Raw genomic sequence first — 22,451 nt, forward strand, 5'->3', positions numbered from 1 at the left:
TCTCCCTCCCACTCTACCTGAACAAAAAATAGAAAAATGTCCTCAGGTGAAAACAAAAAAAAAAACTGAATTGGCTGTAAGCTTGATCTTATTACACTTCTAGCCTCTAATTCTGTGAGAAAATACATTTCTATTTTTTAAGTCATGCAATCTGATATTTTGTAATGACAGCCCAACCAAGCTGATACATAGCCACCTTTGAAAATGTAGCATGATATCTTTTAATAGGATATTTTGCTCTAATAAACAGTGCATTTGGCTACAATAAAGTTTTTTTTATAAGTAAAGTAAAATTATTTCAACCAAGAATTTCTGTAATTGCATCATTTAGAGCTGAATGAATGCAAGCTATCCGCCAGAATCTGTTCTTCCTTTCTTCTTAGGCACAAGGCTGTGATGCTTTTTGCAGTCACCCTTGTGGATACATGAGGTCTACATGTGGTCGACTATGATGACCTACAAATGGCAAAGATGTGTGCAAGAAGGAATCTCTGGCTCTGATTTCTGCCCCCTTCCATCTAGTTGAAACAAAAATGACTAGTCCTAGGACCGACTGTGATTTCACGGAGCAAGCCTGCCAGTAGTCTGAAACATTAACCTTTCAACTATTTTCAGACATCCTCTGGATACCCTTTCCCAAGTTCTATCCCACAGATATCACTGCTCTTCGGTGAAATGATGATTTTACCTACATGGAGAGTGACTTCTTATCACCTACATTTATATTCTTAAAGTTTTATGGCAACATAGTCAAAACTTCTGAGAAATATTAATCTTTACTCATGAGAACTAAGGTTAATCATGTGAAAAAAGTGGTTATTCCCAAATGAACAATTTATTTGAAATCTCATGTTATTCTCCACTCTATTATACATTTATATTTGGCTTAATATTAAAATTATATTGTTAATTAATAGCAAAAATTATTATAAACTTTATTTTTACAAAAATAATTGAGTAAAATTGACCCAAATATACCATAATCATTCTGGACCAATACAGCCCTATTATTAAGTTACTTGCAGTTCCCAAGAACATGTCCTACTCTCGCACTTCATGCTTTCCTTTTCTATCTGGAATACACCCACCCCCCTTTCTCAATATCACAGACTCCTATTTATTCTTCAAGGCTCAGAACATATCTCCTTTGTGGCGTATTCCTTAACTCTCCTGCTCTCACCTAAACTGAATTTTAATCGAAGATATTGGTTTCCTTCTTCACTTCTTTCTCTTCCTTTCTCTTATTTTTCTTCTCTTCCTCTTCCTCCTTTTTCTATTTTCATTGTATTTCACCTCATAGATTTAAATTCATCAGACTTACAAAGTTTAAAAACATAGGGATCTAGTAAACTGAAGAGCCGGTACTTGGGGAATTTAGGAACATATAAAGGCATCAGCTACTTAGTCAAAACATAAAAGGGATGCACTCAATATTCTAAAGGTTAGTTTCATCCCCTTGAAAGTCATTGCATAAACTTGGTCAATGTGAAATTCTAAAAATATTTATTTTAGTAAGGCATCTAGTGTACCAAAATGTTTTTTAAATGAAATTGGAAAGTAATTTTTCTATGCTAAACCATTTATTTAAATGCATACTGACACATCCTGTAATTAGCTAAATACTTACAAAATAGGTTCCCTCCCTCAGTTTATTTCCATATAAAATATTTAAAGGACAGAATTATTTATATATGCAACAATTTTGTTTTCTACATAGTGTGTAGAAAATCAGAGAAACACAATTCTTTGAGAACTTGGTGTTAATAGGAATTGCTTCTGATTTTAGCAAGATTATCAGTAAGAATCTGCTGAGGTTCAACAAGACATTTTAAAATCTTTTCAAGCGGGAAGTCAAACTGTATGTATGGGTCTGTTTTCCACCAACCACTTCAGTACCTCAAGACTAAACTGTGCCGAAGTGAATGACCTAAACTCCACAACTCCCGTTGCCAAGTCTCGACTTGCACACACATTTTTAGTAAATATTACCAAAAGGAAATTTAAAATTTACAGCAAGAGAAATAAAATATACATTCAACTTGTATTTAATATTTTTCAATAATAATACTCTAATATTTTATTAAATACATGTGTCAGGCACTGTGCTTAACATTTCATGGCATTATTATATTTCATCAATTCTAAGAAATTTATTTTTGACTTTTCAGTATTTATGAACTATGGATTTGTCTTCCAGTCACTGTAGGATAAACATATATCAGAATTTAGCTGTTACTGTCTGCATACATGAACTTGGCTGTTGTGTCTTAGTGGCATGACTGGATAACTGAAATCCCTCAGTCAAAAAATCATCTAACGACCATAGTTAAACTTGTAATATATATCTTGTTTTTAGTACGTAAAATAATAGTGCATTTTACGATCATTCATGGTCAAATTGCCTCTAGATTAATTTTGGTGAAAAATAGAAACTGAATTGCATCACAATGGTCAGCAATCTTAATTACTTACAATTTCTTAAAAGAAAAGTCTCATGACAAGTTTTCCAAAGCAAAGTTTTAGGAAATATTTTGTCTCTGACTAGACGTTTATGTCACTAAAAGTCTCAGTTGTCTGATTTTGTATGTATAAATTTTAATTCAGTATGTTAACCATCTTAAATACAGGGTAGGGCAAAAGTATGTTTACAGTTGTTTATGTGGAAAATAATAATTAACAAATAATAATACAAGAATAACTCTGTGCTTTGCATAATTTTGCCTCACCCTGTATGTAAAGCATAGAGTGAAAAGGGCTTAAAAATAAATTAAGAGTCAGAAGTTCATCGTAGTATTTATAATAATAATAACAAGAAGAGGCCTTGAAAAGCCATCAGTAACATGGGGTAGTGAAACAGCCAAATAAAAATTTTATTTTATTTTTTAGATAATTAATTAATTTATTTATGTTACAGATGTTTCTCCTTTTTCTCCCATCGACACCCTCCCCACCCTGTCACCAGCTTTGTTGTCCATGTCCATTGGTTATACATACATGCATATGAGTTCTGTGGTTTCTCTCTCCCCTCAACCCCCTCTTCTGGGGATTGTCAGTCTGTACCCTACTTCCACATCTCTGGGACGACCCTGTTCTTCAGACTGTTATGTTCACTATATTTCACAAATAAGTGAGATCATATAATACTTGTCTTTCTTTGTTTGGCATCTTTCGCTTAGGATAATACTCTCCAGGTCCCTCCATGTCGTCTCAAAGGATAAGAGCTCTTTCTTTCTTTCTTATAGCTGCATAGTACTCCATTGTGTATATGTACCACCACTTTTTTATCCATTCTTCTACTGATGGACATTTGGGCTGCTTCCAGATCCCAGCTATTGTAAATAGTGCTGCTATGAACATAGAGGTACATATATTCTTTCTGATTGGTGTTTCAGGCTTCTTAGGGTATATTCCTAGAAGTGGGGTCACTGGGTCAAATGGAAATTCAAATTTTAATTTTTTGAGGTAACACCATATTGTTTTTCATAGCGGCTGCACCAGTCTGCATTCCCACCAGCAGTGCACTAGAGTCCCCTTTTCTCCACACCCTCGCCAACACTTGTTGTTTGATGATTTGGTGATGGCGGCCATTCTGACAGGTGTGAGGTGATACCTCATTGTTGTTTTAATTTGCATCTTTCTGGTGATTAGTGATGGTGAGCATTTGTTCATATGTCTCTTAGCCATTTGTGTGTCTATTTAGTTCCTCTGCCCATTTTTTAATTGGATTCTTTGTCTTCCTTTTGTTGAGCTGTATGAGCACTCTATATATTTTGGAAATTGATCCCTTATATGATGTATCATTGGCTATCATGCTCTCCCATAAATTGGGTTGCCATTCCATTTTGGTGGTTGTTTCTTTTGCTGTGCAGAAACTTTTGAATTTAATGTAGTCCCATGTGTTCATTTTCTCCTTTGTTTCTGTTGCCTTAGGTGATGCATCAGTGAAAATTCTGCTGCATATGATTACTGAAATTTTGTTGCCTACATTTTCTTCCAGAATTTTTATGGATATATAAGTCACATTTAAGTCTTCTATCCACTTTGAGTTTATTGTTGTGTATGGTGTAAGTCAATTGTCTAGTTTCATTTTTTGCATGTAGCTGTCCAGTTTTCCCAACACCATTTATTAGAGAGACTGTTATTTACTCCATTGTATGCTCTTTCCCCCTTTGTCAAAAATTAATTGAGCATAATGTTTTGGGTCCATTTATGGGTTCTCTGTACTGTTCCATTGATCTATGTGCCTGTTTTTGTGCCAGTACCAGGCTGTTTTAATTATAGTAGCTTGGTAGTATACCCTGATATCTGGTATTGTGATCCCGCCTACTTTGTCCTTCTTTTTCAAGATTACTGTGTCTATTTGGGGTGTTTTTTTGGTTCCATATGAACTTGTGAAATATTTTTCCAATTCTGTAAAGTGTGTCATTGGTATTTTGATGGAGATTGCATTGAATTTATAGATTGCTTTGGGTAGTATAGACTTTTTGTTTTTAATGGTATAACAGTTTTTCTTTCTTTTTTTTTTATCCTTACTGGAGGACATTTTCGATTTTTGTTCAGATAAAGAGGGAGGGAGGGAAGGAGGAAGGAGGAAGGGGGAGAGAGAGAGAGAGAGAGAGAGAGAGAGAGAGAGAGAGAGAGAAACATGGACATGAAAGAGAAACATCGAGTGGCTGCCTCCCACACAACCCCAACCAGGGCCGTGGACAAACTGCAACCGAGGTACGTGCCCTTAGCAGGAACTGAACCTGGGTCTCTCTGGACCAAGGGCCGATGCTACAACCGCTGAGCCAAACTGGCCGGGGCAAGTTGTATAGACATTTTAATGATGTTAATTTTTCCCATCCATGAACAAGCTATATACTTCGAGTTTTTTATATCTTCCTCTATTTTCTTTTTCAGTGTCCTGCGGTTTTCTGTGAATAGGTACTCTACTTCTTTGGTTAAGTTTATTCCTATGTATCTTAATTTTTTTGCTGTGATGGTAAATGGGATTGTTTTTTGAGTTTCTTTTTCTGTGAGATCATCATTGGTATAGAAGAATGCCGTCAATTTCTTGACATCAATTTTGTATCCTGCTACTTTGCCAAATTCATTTATTAAGTCTAGTAGATTTTAGATGAAGTCTTTAGGGTTTTCTATGTATAATATCATGTCATCTGCAAATAATGACAGTTTCACTTCCTCCTTTCCAATTTGAATCCCTTTTATTTTTTCTTCATGTCTAATTGCTGTGGCTAATACTTCCAGTACTATGTTAAATAAAAGTGGTGAAAGTGGGCATACTTGTCTTGTTCCTGTTCTTAGGGGAAATGCTTTTAGTTTTTTGTCCATTGAGTATGATGTTAGCTGTAGGTCTTTCATATATGGTCTTTCTTCTATTATGTCAAGATATGATCTCTCTACTCCCAAATTGCTGAGCGATTTTATCAGAAATGGGTGCTAAATTTTGTAGAATGCTTTTTCAGTGTCTATTGATATGATCATATGATTTTTATCTTTCATTTTGTTTATGTGGTGTATCACATTTATTGACTTATGAATATTGTACCAGCCTTGCATCCCTGAGATGAATCCCACTTGGTAACAGTGATTAATTTTTTTGATGTATTGCTGGGTCCGATTTGCCAGCATATTGTTCAGAATTTTGGCATCTATGTTCATCACAGATATTGGCCTGTAGTTTTCTTTCTTTGTAGTGTCGTTTTACGGTTTTAGAATTAGGATTATGCTGGCCTCATAAAATGAGTTTGGAAGTCTTCCTTCTTCTTGAATTTTTTGAAATAGTTTGGGAGAATGTGTGTTAGTTCTTCCTTGAATGTTCAGTAAAACTCCCCCGTGAAGCCTTCTAGGCCTGGGCTTTTGTTTGCTGAGAGAGTCTTGATTACATCTTCAATTTCCTTAGTTGTTATTGGTGTGTTTAAGTTTTCTATCTCTTCCCGGTTCAGTTTTGGGAGACTATGTGTTTCTAGATATTTGTCCATTTCCGTTAGATTGTCAGGTTTGTTGCCATATAATTGTTCATAATATTTGTTAACAATTCTTTGTTTTCTGTGGTGTCAGTTGTTACTTCTCCTCTTTAATTTCTGATTTTGTGTATTTGGGTTCTCTCTCTTTGTTTCTTGGTGAGTCTAGCTAAAGGTCCATCAATCTTGTTTATTTTTTCAAAGAACAAGCACTTTGTTTCATTGATCCTTTGAATTATTTTTTTTTGCTCTCTATGTCATTTATTACTGTTCTGATCTTTACTATTTCCTTCCTTCTTCTTGCTCTGGTGTCTTCTTTTTGTTTGCTCTCTAGTTCTTTAAGTTGTGAGATTAGATAATAAATTAGAAATTTTTATTCTTTCTTGAGGTGGGACTGTAGTGCTATGAGCTCCCCTCTCAGGACTGCTTTTGCTGCATCCCATAGATTTTGTGTTGTTGTGTGTTCATTTTCATTGGTTTCCAGGAAGTTTTTTATTTCTTTCTTGATTGCCTCAGTAATCCAGTCATTGTTTAAGAACATACTATCTAGTCTCCATGTGTTCAAATGTCTGCATGTTCTTGTTGCAATTGATTTCTAGTTTCATGCCATTGTGATCTGAGAAGATGCTTGATATGATTTCAATCTTCTTGAACTTGTAGAGACTTAGTTTGTGTCCTAACATGTGGTCTATCTTTGAGAATATCCCATGTGCACTTGAGAAGAAGGTGAATTCTGCAGTTTGGGGGTGTAATTCCCTCTAGATATCTATTAAATCCATTTGATCTAGCAACTTAGAGACTGTGTTTCTCTGTTAATTTTTTGTCTAGATGATCTATCCAGTGATGTTAGCAGGGTGTTGAAGTCCCCTGCTATGATTATGTTACTGTTGATTTCTTTTTTGAAGTCCTCCAGAAGATTTTTAATATATTTTGGTGCTCTTATATTGGGTGCATATAGGTTTACCAAAGTTATATCTTCCTGTTGGATAGATCTTTTCAATATTATGTAGTGGCCTTCTCTGTCTCTAGTTATGGTCTTCATTTTGAAATCTATTTTATCAAATATGACTATTGCTACCCCAGCTTTTTTTTTTATTAATTAATTTTTGTTACAGACATTTCTCCTTTTTCCCCCTCTGATTCCCCCCTCCCCCTCCCTCCCTGCCCTGTCCCCAGTTTGTTGTCCATGTCCACTGTTCATGCATACATGCATATAAGTTCTGTGGTTTATCTCTCCCCCACCACCCCCTCTTCTGGGGATTGTCAGTCTGTACCCCACTTCCATGTCTCAGGGACTACACCATTCCTCAGACTGTTATGTTCATTATATTCCAGAAATAAGTGAGATCATATGAAACTTGTCTTTATGTATTTGGCTTGTTTCACTTAGGATGATACTTTCCAAGTCCTTCCATGTAGTCTCAAAGGATAAGAGATCTTTCTTTCTTACAGCTGCATAGTACTCCATTGTGTATATGTACCACTGCTTTTTTTCCATTCGTCTACTGATGAACACGTGGGCTGTTTCCAGATCTTAGCTATTGTAAACAGTGCTGCTACAAACATGGCTACCCCAGCTTTTTTTTTTTCCTTTCTGTTTGCTTAGAAGATTTTTTTCCATCACTTCACTTTCAATCTATGTGAGTCTTTTGTTGTGAGGTGAGTCTCTTGTAAACAACAAAAAATGAGTCATGCTTTCTTATCCAATCAGCTAATCTGTGTCTTTTTATTGGAGCATTCAATCCATTTACATTTAAGGTGACTATTGATATGTACTTATTTATTGCCACTTTTGTTTAGTGTGGTAATATTTTTCATCCTATTTCTTCCAGTAATTACAGCAGTCCTTCTAGCATATCTTGTAGTGCTGGGTTGGTGTTAATATATTCCCTTAGCTTTTTTTTTTTGTCTGGAAAGCTCTTTATTTGACCTTCTATTTTGAATGATAGCCTTGCATGCAAGAGTAGTCTTGGATTTCTTTTTCATGACCTTGATTACCTCATGCCATTCCCTTCTGGCCTGTAGTGTTTCTGTTGAGAAGTCAGCTGAGAGCCTTATGGGGGTTCCTTTGCAGGTAACCTGTTGTTTATCTCTTGCTGCCTTTAGGATTCTCTCTTTGTCTTGAAATTTTGGCATTTTTATTACTATGTGTCTTGATGTGGGCCTGTTTGAGTTCTTCTTACTTGGGGCTCTCTATGCTTCTTGAACTTGAATGCCTTCTTCTTTCACCAAGTTAGGAAAGTTTTCTGTCACTATTTCTTCAAATATATTCTCTAACTCTTGCCCATTTTCTTCTTCTTCGGGGACTCCAATGATGTGAATGTTATGTTTCCCGTTGTCCCACAGTTCTCTTAAACTATCTTCCTGTTTTTTAATTGTTTTTTTCTATTTGGTTTTCTGATTGGTTGATTTTTTTTACCCTGTCTTCTAATTCACTAATCCAGTCCTCTGCTTCCTCTACTCTGCTGTTTAATCCTCCCAATGTATTCTTTATTTCTGCTATGCCATTCTTCATTTCTTTTTGGTGGTTTTTAATTTCCAATTGGTTGATTTTCAATGTTTATATGTCTTTACTCATGGTGTTGATGCCCTTACTCATGCTGTTGAGCTTCCTCAAGATCATGGCTCTGAACTCTACGTCTGATAATTTGCTTAACAGCATTTCATTTATCTCATCTTCAATAGAGTTCTCTTGTTCTTTCAATTGGGATTTGTTTCTTTGCTTCACTATTTTTGCTATTTCAGTGTGTTTTGGAGCCTGCCAAATTTTCCCTGTGGGTGTTTGTGTTCTGCTCTTTGTGGCTCCCTCTACTGGGTTTGGATGAGTGTGGGAGAGGCCACATTAAACACCACTGTCATGTCTTACTTTTCTGGGTAGATTTGCAAGCCCAGAAAAAGTTCAATTATGCTCTAGCTTTTTGCCTGGAGGCTATTAGTCTCAGTTACTCAGGGCCTTGGAATGTAGCCCTGGTGTTCTGCAATAAAAGGATTTCCAGAGCGTGGGGCAGATGTTGGTTGTTAATGAGCTTCAATATGTATTTCTCTGCCTCACCTGGAAGGAGCTGAATCCCGGAGGGAGGGGCTGCTGCTTTTGCCCATGGCAGAAACTCCCAGCGCCCTCCAAATCCTGTCTGTCCCCACAGAGTTCCAGTGCAGTCTGCCCTCCCTTTACCAGAGCCCCAGGTGAGTGGCTGTAGCCATTCCAGTGCTCTGTTCCAGCTCTCTGCACTGTGGAGCAAGCTTAGTATTTTATCCCCAAGGGCACTGCTCACTGCTAAGACTGCTGCTGTCTGTGGGCTCCCAACCCACCACCCTCTCGCACCTCCACAGATCTTACCAGTGTCCCTGGTTATATGGGCCTGTCCCACTGCTTTTCTGTTGCTTTTTTCCAATGATTTGTCTTTAGTTTAGTTGTAATTCCCGTTTGGTCCTGGGAGATCGTCTGTGTAGCTTCCATTCAATCCGCCGCCATTTTCACATTCCCCAAATAACAATTTTAAAATATAAATTTTATATAAGAAAAAAAACTACTTTATGAAGGTAGCATTAGTAACAATTCTGGTCAAAGGTACATACAATTATTGACTCACCATTAATGCAAAAAAAAAAAAAAAACCCACCAGTTTTTGCTTGTTTATTTGTTTACCCTTTTTGCTACTTGAACAATTCATATTACTGGTAAATGTGGAAATAAAATGTTGATTGGAAAAAATATCCCTACATGCTATGGAAAGTTTGACAGAGAGATGTGAAGTCCTTGAGAAGTAAAACAAGATAAAAATAGTAGAAAAGAATGCCTTTGTTCCAAAACTTACTTAGTTTTGAATCTTATACATACACTTTAGGAATGTCAATGAAAGAAAAAAAAAATCCAAGAACAACTTAGCTGATGCTGTAAATTCATGAGCACATTAATTTGCACCAAATAGATATTCCATAAATATTGGTTGAATAAATGTCTGAAACCCTGGAAGGGTTACAAGGAACAGGCATCTTGAAAACAATACAGATACGTTTGGCTAAAAATAATTTTATCTGTAAGTACGATCTGAAACTAGGAGCAACATTTTGAAATGTGACAGAAATCATGGAATAAAAGGATGCCAAATAAGCAAGATAGGAAACGTGGTCAAAACAAAAGAAAATTTTATAAGTGAAATAGAATTTGTGAAGGTGCAGAATCACTGGAAAGCTCTATAGGACGCTGATATGCCTATTAATCCTTAGATAATATCAAACTATTAATCAGACAATGAATCAATCTTCTCTGACATTAACTAAGTTGTGAAATAAATTAATAATCATCTGCATATTAAGTACCAGCTGTTAGTCTGTAATCCATATAAACATGCGAACATTTTCCAGACAAAACTAATTCAATCTACCAATGCAAAATAATCATGGAACTCATTGGCTAATTTCAAAAACACAAAATGATGCAATGTGTTATGCCAACTTTGCTACAGAACTACAAAATAATGCTTACAATCACCAAAAGTAGAAAAAGCCAAGGATTCTATTTGAATTGATTTACTTATCTCTTAGAGTTACTATTAATCCTGAAATAAAATAATGATGCTTATTTTACTAAACAATAATCTTTCTCAAGAGAATATCTGAATCAACTTCAGCTACCATCATACAACTTTCTTTATGTTAAAGTGCTATCAGTTGCAATTCAGTAAGGACAAAGGCAGTTCAATATTTTTAAACCACAAAAATTACCATAAAACATGTTGAAAACTGACATGACTTCTTTGCTACAATGTTATGTTCATCTGGTTTTTCATTGTTAATTATAGGAAATAACTTACCTAGCATCTCTTATTATCTATGTATACATTTAAATCACAATTACATCTTGCTCATACATATTTTATCAGACTATCAATCTGAAATTCAGATTTGATGTAAATAAAACACATTTGTCCTTCAGCAAAAATGAATATTACTTTTCCCTATAAAATTAATGATTAAAAGCAGAAATATCAAAATAATTAAGTATATTGTGAAAATATAACAGTTATGACAGAATGAACTATTAGAGGAGATTTTATTCAAACTTAAAGATGGCTAATCATTTTTTGTCTTATTAATCCTATAAATTCTTATAAAATACAATAAATAAAATTATGAAATTGACTTAAAAAACGTATTGTCTCCAGAAATAATAATAAAATATATTATCAGTATAAAAATGAAATATAAAAGATTTATAAAATTGACTATACAAAAACAGTAAAAGCAGAATGTGCTTAAATGTTTATAATTTTGTGATCAGGCAAGAGGAAAAGATTTCTTTGGACTATATTTTTAATTTATTTAAAAAATGTTAAAACTGCTTTGAAAATGATAGCAAGGTATACACGTATTTGTGTATCTATTGTTCCTAAAAACAAAATATTACCTCCCTTTTTCAATTGGTTTTCTAGTACAATGGAAAAATATCTTATTAAATGTGGCCAATCAAAAATAGAGAAAAGTATTACAGACACTATTTTAATATGATTATTTCCTTGACAGAGAAGGCAGGATATTATTCAAAATCAAATTCAGAACAAGGAAATGAACTTAGAAATATTCAAGTGTCATAACTTGTTTAAATTTCCATCAACACTGAGATATATTCCACAAAGATATTCAGACTCATTTACCAAGTGACCTGGGCAATGCTTCTGAGACACTGTATCAATCATGATGTTAAATTAAGTTTTTCAACCTTAAAAACTAACTGTTTATGCAATCAGAAAGTTAGATAATTATAAATATATTCTCTAATGTTTACAGCTCTCAAATGATACATATTTTAAAGATATCTACAGTTTTTAGATAGGTTGGTTGAAAGTAAAAGAGTACTCTGTATATTTAGATTTGAGACACTATTTTAAATTCTAAACACTCTTTCCCTTGATCAAATACTAAAAATACCTGAAGCAAAAAGTTTCTGCACAAAGTTATTGCACAATAAAGGCTCTCGCAGCCACCACGTTAAAGCAACAAAGGCCGAGAATGTCACCTGGTTTGGGAAGAATGTTTTTGCTAGATTGTGCTAGCTTGGTTGAGTTGTCAGAATAAGATAAATGGAACTGAGCTGTACCATTAACCTGTGACATTTCTGACAGTGCAAGGCTAGGTGCTATGAGAAAAGTAGACTATTTTTTCTCTTTGCTATTTCTCAATTCATAATAGAAATAAGAAAGATCGATGAAATGTTTTAATGAAAGACAGAAACCGATCAGAAGAAGCCTACCTTGAATAACAAATGTTTTCCATTATATGTAATAGCACAACCCAAATCAGAATATATTAGTAAATATATCACATAATTTTTGTCTATATTTAAAAGGAGATAAACAAAAACAGTACTTACTTTTATCTAGTCATTTAAGAACCAAATCCATCTTTCCTTATTGACACCTTGACTTGTACTACTATCAAAAAGTTAATTAAAGCTGTCATCATTTTTATAACAATAAACCCTATTGCATTGTTTAAAAATCACTATTAAGCTTAAACTATACAAGCAATCATAGCATTTATTGTTTTTAGATTTACTAATATTTCACAGAAACTTTAATATGTTTATAGGTTTTTGTTGTTTGTTTGTTTGTTTATTTCTGAGTCTCCTACTGGCGTAAGAAAAGTAAAATATATGATGGCTATATTTTGGAAAGTTGACCTAGCAAGATATAATAATCACTGAATAAAAATTAATGTTCATATAAAAGTAAAAAATCTAACACAATCATGAACTGGTACTGATATTTACTCATAATTTGTGGGTAAAATCTAATTACCTTCGATGACTCTATGCCTTACTTTCACGTGTCAACAAAATGACATTTTTATAATCCTGAGTTCTTGCTCTGAAATGCAATGTCTACACAAAAAAATCAGTTTTCAAGGACAACAATGTTATATATTTATTGACTCATAAGAACCAATCTCTTCACAAAGTCATATCATAAATAATATGGGCCAACAATAAATGCTGTACCAGTCACTTTGCTAAAAATGCAGAGAGATACAGAGCGCACGCTCAGTGTTCCCAAATCCAGGACAGAATGTGGAACCGGGATAAATGCCGGTAGCAGTAACGTACAGCTGACATGCTGGAGTGATCAGAAGAAATGACCTATTCATTCAACAACAATTTAATTTAATTATATGCCAGGCACTGTTCTAATTATATTTAAAAGAGGATTGATAGATAGGTGGTTAGACAGGTGGATAGATGATACATAGATGATAGATAGATAGATAGATGATAGATAGATAGATAGAGGTCTTCCACATATTTAAAAAATGTTAAAAATGCTATAATTATTTATATTACATATTTATATATGCACAATTTTAAAATCATGTTGCATATATATGGATTTTTTAAGTGAAGTGGGGAATTTTTTTAACAAGTACAGATTTTATTGTACACCTATTATTAAGTAATTTCTATGATCTCTCGTTTCTCAAGACCAAATGCTATAATTTTTAACTGAAACTTTGAAATTTCATTTAGACTCTGAAGTGGCAAATGCACTTCCTTAGTGTTCCTATTTTGTAAGTTATTCAATGATCTCACTCTCATATTTCAAGGTCTGTGTTACTATCACTTTTCTAGATTTACCTGGCCATCAGAGTGAAATTTTAATTGAAATATCACTATGATTTTAAGAATAATCATCAGTGTTAAATTACAAAAACTGTGTATATTCCAACACAGCTATTTAACTTTCTATTTTTTATCTTAGAAAAATCATTTTTCCCCTGTAAGTCCCTAAGAGCAATGATTTTGTTTTCTTAAAACTTTCTCATTTTTTCTCTTTTCTACTCCTCAGCTTTACTGAAGTGTAATTGAGAAATAAAATTTGCACATATTTAAGGTGTATAATGTGATGATTTGATAAACACGTACATTGTGAAATGATTAGCACAATGTGTTAATCCATCACCTCACATTTTAACTGTGTGTGTGTGTATGTGTGTGTGTGCAAGTGTACGTGTGTGTGTTTTATATATTCTTTATCCATTCTTTCACTGATAGACATTTATGTTATTTTGTTGCCATTTCTTGAATATTGTAAATGATGCTGCCATGAACACAGGTGTGCAGATATCTTTTCAAGATCTTAAATTCATTTCCTTTGGATGAACACCCAGAGGTGGAATTGCTGGATCATATGGTACTTCTAGTTTTATTACTACATAGTAGCTATACCATTTTAACATGCCCACCAACAGTGTACAAGCGATCCCTTTACTCCATACCCTTGCCAGTACTAGTTATATGTTGCCTTTTAATAAAAGCCTTTCTAAATGTGTCAGGTGATACCTCCTTATAGTTTTGATTTTCATTTCTCTGGTAATTAGTAATTTTGAGCATCTTTTTATATCTGACTTCAATAACCACACATATCTAGCTATGATTAAAGTTGTATCAGATTAATGTGTCTTTTCCAAATGGGACTTTGTTTCAAGAGTATCTGATATTATAAGAAAATTTGAAATGACTCACTCTATTCCAAAGATAATTTTTGTAAAATACACCTTATTTTCAGCTGTACTTTTCTAACAGTACTTGTAGGCTGAACACTGGGCCACACAAATTAGGATCACTACAAAATGAGAGATATTGAATTTACCTCAAACATTGTAGAGGATTAGCTTTAAAAAGTCCTCATGAGTAGATGAAAACCATTTTTAAAGATAATGGTACATTTATACAATGGAATACTATGCAGCTGTGAAAAAGAAGGATCTCTTACTCTTTGAGACAGCATGGAGGGACCTGGAGAGTATTATGCTAAGCGAAATAAGTCAGTCAGAGAAAGACAAGTATCACATGATCTCACTTATATGTGGAATCTAATGAACAAAATTACCTGATAAACAAAACAGATCCAGTGACATGGAAGCAAGGGACAGACTGATGAATCTCAGAGGAAAGGTAGGGAGAGGGAAGAGATTAACCAAAGAATTTATATGCATATATGTATAACCTATGGACACTGACAATAGTGCAGTGAAGGCCTTGTGGGAGGAGCAGGGTGGAGGGATCAATGTGGGGAAAAAAGGGGGAACATCTGTAATACTTCCAACAAAAAAAATAAAAATTTTTACAAAGTGTTTTTCAATCTTTCCAATGTCAAAGATTTTAAAATCTGAAAATCCAAACAGAGACTAATATACCAAAGTTCACATCCTGCTATCCTGCAATTTAAGAAAATAAAATTCAAGCGGTTATGATGTTTATTTGATGTGACCTTTGAGCTTCTGGTTTTCAAAAGTCTTTGAAATAAAAACACCTCTGTTCACCATATATGTCTGCTTTGGATAAAAGTCTAATCTGGTATTTTGCCCATTTTTAAATTGGGTTTGGTTTTTTGCTATTGAATTATAGCATTCCTTATATATTTTGGCTATATTCTTTTATCAGAAATATGACTTGCTTATATTTCTTCCATTCTATAGGTAGCCTTTTCTTTTGTTGACTGTTTCCTTTGCTGTGTAGAAGCTTTTTACTCTGATGTAGCCCGACTCATTTGTTTAGCTTGTGTTGCCTGTGATTTTGGTGTCAGATCCAAAAATCCACTGCTAAGATCAATGTCAAGGAGCTTTTCCCCTATGCTTTCTTCTAGGAGTTTTATAGTTTCAGGCTTTACATTTAATTCTTTGATCCATTTGAGTTATTATTTATGGTGTAACACAAAGGTCCAACTTCATTCTTTTGCAAGTGAAAATTGAGTTTTTCCAGCACCATTTATTGATGAGACTATCATTTCCCTATTGTGTATTCTTGGCCCCCTTGTCAAACGTTAGTTGACCTATGTTGAGGTTAGCAGTATTGAGTCTTCTTATCCATGAATACAGTATATCTTTCTATTTATTTGTGTCTTCTTTAATTTATTTTATCAATGTCCAACAGTTTTCAGTGTAAGATCTTTATTTGGATTATTTCCTGATTTCATTTTCAGAGAGTTCATTGTTAGTGTATAGAAACATAACTGATTTTGATAGGTTGATATTCTATATTGCAACTTTACTGAATTAATTGATTACTTCTAACAGGTTTTTTTGTGGAGTCCTTTGGTTTTTGGGGGGGTTGCTTGTTTGTTGGTTGGTATTATGTCATCTGCAAATGGAGGCAGAGAAAAAGCTTTTAGTTTTTTTACTATTGATTATGATGTTAATTGTGTATTTGCCTTATATGGCCTTTATTATTTTGAGGAACATTCCTTCAGTCTTTGGTTTGTTAAGTTTCTATAGTGAAAGTTTGCTAAATTTTGTGAAATACTTTTTAGGCATCTATTGAGATGATCATATGTTAATCAAACAACAGAGAGAATAAATAGTAAAAATTGGGCAGAGATATAATCAAAAATTAGTTTAAAAACTAAATTAAGAGTAAATATCAGACTAAATAGCATGTAATGCAACAACTACTATGAGGAACAAAAGAGCTCAGTCTTGTAACAGAGGTGCTCTCATAATGGATATGTGACATACACATTAAACCTACATCTTTGAAAATCTACATCTTAAATACAGTAAAATACTAACATTTTTCCTCTAAGACTGGGGGAAAGGCAAGAATGTTATCCCTCACCATTTTTATTTAATATTGCACTGGAGGTGATAGCTAGGACAACAACAGAAGAAAACGGAAATAAGAGGTATAATGTATTTGAAGCAAGAACTAATATTTCTTGTTTAGCAAACAACATTATCATCAATGTATAAAAATCTAAGAAATATACAAGACAATTGTCAGAATAAATTAATTTAGTAAAATTGTAAGATTCAAAATCAGCATACACAAATAGACAATATTTCTGTATCAGAAAAGAATTAAAAATAAAATAATTCCACTTATATTGATATTAATTATATGAATGAATATTTCAGAATTCATGATAAACCATGGCACATGTACATGAATAAGCATATATGTCTTCATCCGTTCCACTTTTGTATTCCTATTACATATTTGGAACAGAACAGCTTGGAACTAATATAAAGGGAAGACATGGGGGCACGATTTTAGCTAATTTTCTAATTCACTATAACTTTTACTACTATGAATTTCACCTTACCATAAGCATAGCAGCAAAGTGGTTATATAAAAAGTTTTTTAATTGGAAACTTACTTCTTTCTACTTCTATTTCCAAATGAGGAAAATAAAAAGTTTTAAACATATATGTAAACATCATATAGTACTATAGTAACAAAGAAAATTCAATGAAGTCTCCTAAACAATTTATTATGTGCTTCCTTTCTTATTTTCCTCCTAATAAACAATGTTAATTAAAGGATGAAATAATGTTTATAAAATTCTTTCACTTCAAATCTTTAGAACTCACTTTCATCAGTATGAAGAGTAATGTGACATAGGAAAGCCATATATATGGTCTTAGGGAACAAAGCATGATTATGGTCATAAACTGACTCCTGTTCTTCCTTCCCCTTGATCTTACTTGATATTTAGTTTATTTATGCTTTAACCAATAAGCCATAATTCTGTTTTCTCTCCAAATTATTTTATTGGCAATAATGACAAAAGTGACTGGCCTATGATTTTACTACTCAACATAAATAGATCTGTAGATACTTAAATTGCTACTTACTTGTACAGTATTTTTATGAAAATGTAATTCAGTATAAAAATAACATGTTCTAATGTAATACATTAAGTCCTAGTAATTCATATATTTAATATCTAGGATATACTATAAAAATGCTTATGAAAATATATATAAATATCTTTAAATCACATATTTTGTGATAAATATATTAATATATTCAATATCTAAGAAATACTAAGAGTATTTATGAAAAATCGTATTTGGCAAAAAATGTAACAAGTATACTTTTGACATTATTTTGATATTTTGATATACTTAAGATAATATTTGATCTGTAAATAGTATTTATAAAAAATTCATAAAAATATTGTTATATAAATGTCTCAGATTCAAAGAAGTGAAAATATTTTATGCCCACAATAATGTTAAAGCATTTTCTAGAAAAATTAAAGCAATATATAACTGGTTTTCATAAACATTACTGTAAAATTTGAAGTAGTTGGCTGAATATAACAAAATTACTTGGGATCGGTTATGAACAAGAAATGTGAACATAACTTTAATTTCTATTTCTGAATTGCTAAAAATATCACATAATAGATAAAATAGAAAATTCATGTCATTTGGGTATCTTTCTTAGGACATGATTTAATATCTTAGGTCACCCTGAAATATATTACTTGAAATTCTAGAAAAACATAAAATAATCAAAACAAGGAAAATTAAACCTCAGAAAATAATCGCCAAATAAACAAAAAAAGCTAATAAACAAAAACAGAACTTCTGAGAATAAAGGCACTATTTTTACATTATGAAAAATGCTTGGACCAGTGTACTAATGAATACTTGATGAATGAATAAATCAATCAAGTCATGGAATTGTATCTTTTCCATTGGAACTGATAAAAATCGTTCTTAATTCATCCATTATCCAGCAGGTACTTACTGAAGCCTGCTGTGTTTCAGAAATGCTACAATGCAAGCTCATGGGGCTTACAGTCTAGTGGAAATTTTTATGACACAATTTAAAAAGAGGATATTGTTCGATTTGAATACATAAGCCAAACTGAACACATAAACCAACATTATCTCAATTCTCTACTGAGGCTATTTAAATTATTAATAAAGAATTTCCTTGGTTCCGGTCTCACATGTCACGAAACAGCTTTATTAAAACTCTTTATGTGCATTTTAGACATTAACAGCTTTCTCGTTGCGTAGCCACAGTTTCAGTCATGCACGGAGTTTCCTGGAGAATATTATCCTCACTTCCTTCTAAGTAATTTTAAATATGGCAAGCTTTTAAACAAATTTTGATACTGTCATGGCAAATTTTATCCTCAGCCACATGTGCTTATCTGTATATTACAGTACAACAGTAGCGTTTTCTTCATTCATTCTGCATTTATATATGAGTAATCTCTACAATATAACTATGGAACTGTTTATTTTTAAATCACTTTAAGTGGCTTTTCTGCAACAACAGTAAACATACAGTTATGAGTTCATATACCCAAATACACTTATTAGATTAACATAAAATTTCTTTGCCTCTTTTTTATGAAACTCTTCTAGTTGACTTGTATAAGCATACATATCTAGCTATGATTAAAAGCGTATCAGACTAGTCTGTGTTTTCCAAATGGGACTGTTTCAAGAGTGTCTGACATAGTGTGAGGATTTGAGATAACTTCCTCTATTCCAAAGATAATTTTGGTACAATTCACCTTATTTTCAGCTGTATCGATTTTTCTAACAATACCTGTAGGCTGAAATGTGGGCCACACAAATTGGGATCACTACAAAATGAGAACTACTAAATTTACCGCAAACATTGTAGAAGACTATCTTTAAAAAGTGGTTTTCAATCTTTCCAATCTCAACGATTTTAAAATCTGAAAATCCAGACGAACTGATACACGAAAGTTCACATCCTGCCATCCTGCAATTTAAGAGAATGAAATTCAAGAGGTTGTACTATTTATGTGATGTGACCATTTAGCTTTTGATTTTCAAAAGTCTTTGAAATAAAAATGTAACTTCGGTAAAATCTTTCATTTAAATATGGTATGTGTCTGTATTATTCAAGAAAAGTACCTGACTCACATACTTCTTTTGACAATAGAATGAGAAAATGCTTTTGAAGCATCTATGACACATAAGGCATCAGGATACATTAGTTCCTTTCCCTTTAGAAAAAAATCAAACACAAATTGTCACAAGAACTCAGGAAAAAAACAAGCATTCTATCTGTCCCACATCACTGCTTTTGACAAGGAATTACCTTTCTTTAGTCCCCAGCCGAGCAAAGAAGCACCTGAGGAGGAGCAAATAAGCATTCTACAAATAGATTATTTTCTCTGACGAACTGTCTGCACGTTGTGCCAGAGGAATGTTTATTATTTGATCCCCAACTTTTTTATATGTCCCTACCTTTTAACACCAAATCAAAAGGATCAGGAAGAAAGCAAACATTACACGACTCTCTACCACTTGTGAAAACTTCTGGGTTAAACGGGACACTCAGGAGGTTGGGAACCCTGAACGTAATATGATTTATTTTTCAATTAAGCAGATCTCACTTGGAAGGCATACATTGATGTCCAATACTCTCTCACTTGAAGAGCTGCCAATGTGACTGACCGAAGTGTAATTAACACATCAGTAAAATATTTTTTTTAGTATTCTAGTTTTCTAAAGTCTTTTGATTTTGAACTTTTGGTCAAGATATATCAATTTGCTTTGCTTTTCTCCTCTCGAGTACAGACTCAGAAGCGCCTCAGCTTTTTGTCACTGACAACACTCGATTTTGGATCAACTGCTGTCATCTTTTGTTCCCCACAATGTCATGTTCAAAATTGGATAAAGTGTACAAGCAAATTGCATGCCTCAGCAGGGTCAGGAAAGTTACAGGGAGACAACTGCCTTTTCTCTCATCCTAAAGGTAGACTTACGTGATTTCTCTGATAACTTTAAAAACAAGCCTTTATTAAATATTATTTAGAGTATAATGGGCATTATAAATAAACTGTTGCCTCTTTAAGCAATCCAGAGGGAGACATAAAAGACAGATGAAGAGCTGAATGTGACCTATTGTTTTATGTAGCCACGATTTAAAAAAAAATCTCATCTCCACTCACAAGAAAAAAGCCTCTGGCAGCTGTTGAATAGTGGGCTCCCATCGTCCTGCTGGAAAAACAAAGACACCAGCCGGACAACCATGTGAGCTCAGCTCTACAGTCTTCTCTACTTGAAGGACTTGAAGCTTGGGTTTTAAAGATAGAGTTCATAAAATAATATTAAAGAGCCTTTTATTCTGCTACTTGATTCCCAACTGTCAAACTTGCCAACACTCCAGCGTTTTTAGACTTCACGAGGTCCATTTTCACCTCTGCCACGAGGCCTGTGGCTGGGGCTGGTTCCGTTAGTTTCATGACATAATTAATAGGCATTGTCAGAGACTCTCACTTCTGATCATGGGGGGTTGGCAACCTTTAGCTGCTCTCATTCCAGGCTTTCAGAAATTGGCCAGATGGTGTGTCCTACCCACGCACTGCAATGTGGAAGCCATCCTTTTTTAGGACACTTTCAAATCCTTTTGGCCAACTTCATGACTCCTGCAGAAGTTCGATTAGTTCCAGTTTTCCTTAATTTGCCACAGGTACGCAGATTGTTTCTGGACTCCCTCTAAAACTTCACTGAGGTGAAAATGACTACTGTAAATAATTGAGTTGTTTTGTTTTTGTTTTTCTCATCGTGAGGCTTGGTGAGGAGGCAACATAAGACACTGGGAAACATGTTTCTGCTACACATGAACCCACCCAGCCCGGCCACAGCCAGGCTTCTGGAGCCCAGGGATCGAGTCTCACTTGCTTCACCTTTGTAAGGAGGCACCGGGCTGATGATCTGCTCCCGCCTCCCTGGGGACGCCCAGGGTTCGGTGGGCTTTCTCTAGGGAATCAATCACACACTTGATGCTATTTCAAGTAGACCTTTGCTCGGCTTTCACAAATTAAAATGCGTGGTTTTGAAGATTGGTGCGAGTCCTTGAAGTTCTATGACAAGTAGCCATTTTTAATTTTGCTGAGGAACAAATTTTATTTGCACAGCCTACATGCAGGAGGAAGTGAGATTTATTAGAACAAAATCGAGCCGCGTCCGCCTGTCATTTGTATCTCAGTGACGCCTCCTGGTTTCTTACTGGTGTCGTTCTCAGCAAGACTCTAAAGGGGTCGCTTAATTATTTTTCTTTTCTTTTTTTGTTGCTTTGGTATATCTTGTTTCATTTTATGAAGATATTTATAATGAAATGTATTCTAGTAATTTGAAAAATTAATATTTTTTATAAAATTTGAATTACACATCAAAATTAACTAAGCATAGCTCTATAATAAAAACTAGATGCATGAGATCTTAGGGAAAAGTCCCATATGCCTTTATACTCTTAATTCATAGCAGCATTTTATCTGTCCTAAGTACTCACAGATTCCCAAAGCTTTGACGGTGTCTGTAATTCAGTATATGCATATACCATCTAAAATATATTCATGTTTATTCTCTAAATTAACAAAATTATGGATTATGAAACTGCTTAATGAGTGACAAATCATAGCGCAAATTATCCTAATAATTTCAAAATCATTTATTGGTTTTTGGAAATGCTTGATATAATCTTTTATTTGGCAAGACTATCACTAAATAATGCCTCTGCCTAATTCATGAGTTGACACAGAGAACTGCATCCAACTTTTAAACAATCTCTCCCATTTAATTGATAGTCATTAGGTGCATCAATAAATAAAGGATTTCTCATCATATCAATACTGTTCATAGTGCTCACTCCTCCCTCAGCTTCCATTAAATTAAAAGCAGATGCATTTAAAATTTTTCTAGCCTGCTTCT

At 33.7% G+C, this 22,451-nt stretch overlaps 1 pseudogene; it reads right to left on the reverse strand.

The window, feature by feature from the left end:
• The window catches only part of LOC118629475, a 47,074-nt pseudogene extending 26,073 nt beyond the window's left edge, over positions 1-21,001 (reverse strand).
• Between the last annotated feature and the right edge of the window lie 1,450 nt (positions 21,002-22,451).

The sequence above is a fragment of the Molossus molossus genome, unplaced genomic scaffold (assembly GCF_014108415.1).
Source record: "Molossus molossus isolate mMolMol1 unplaced genomic scaffold, mMolMol1.p scaffold_m16_p_1, whole genome shotgun sequence".
Classification (NCBI taxonomy): domain Eukaryota; kingdom Metazoa; phylum Chordata; class Mammalia; order Chiroptera; family Molossidae; genus Molossus; species Molossus molossus.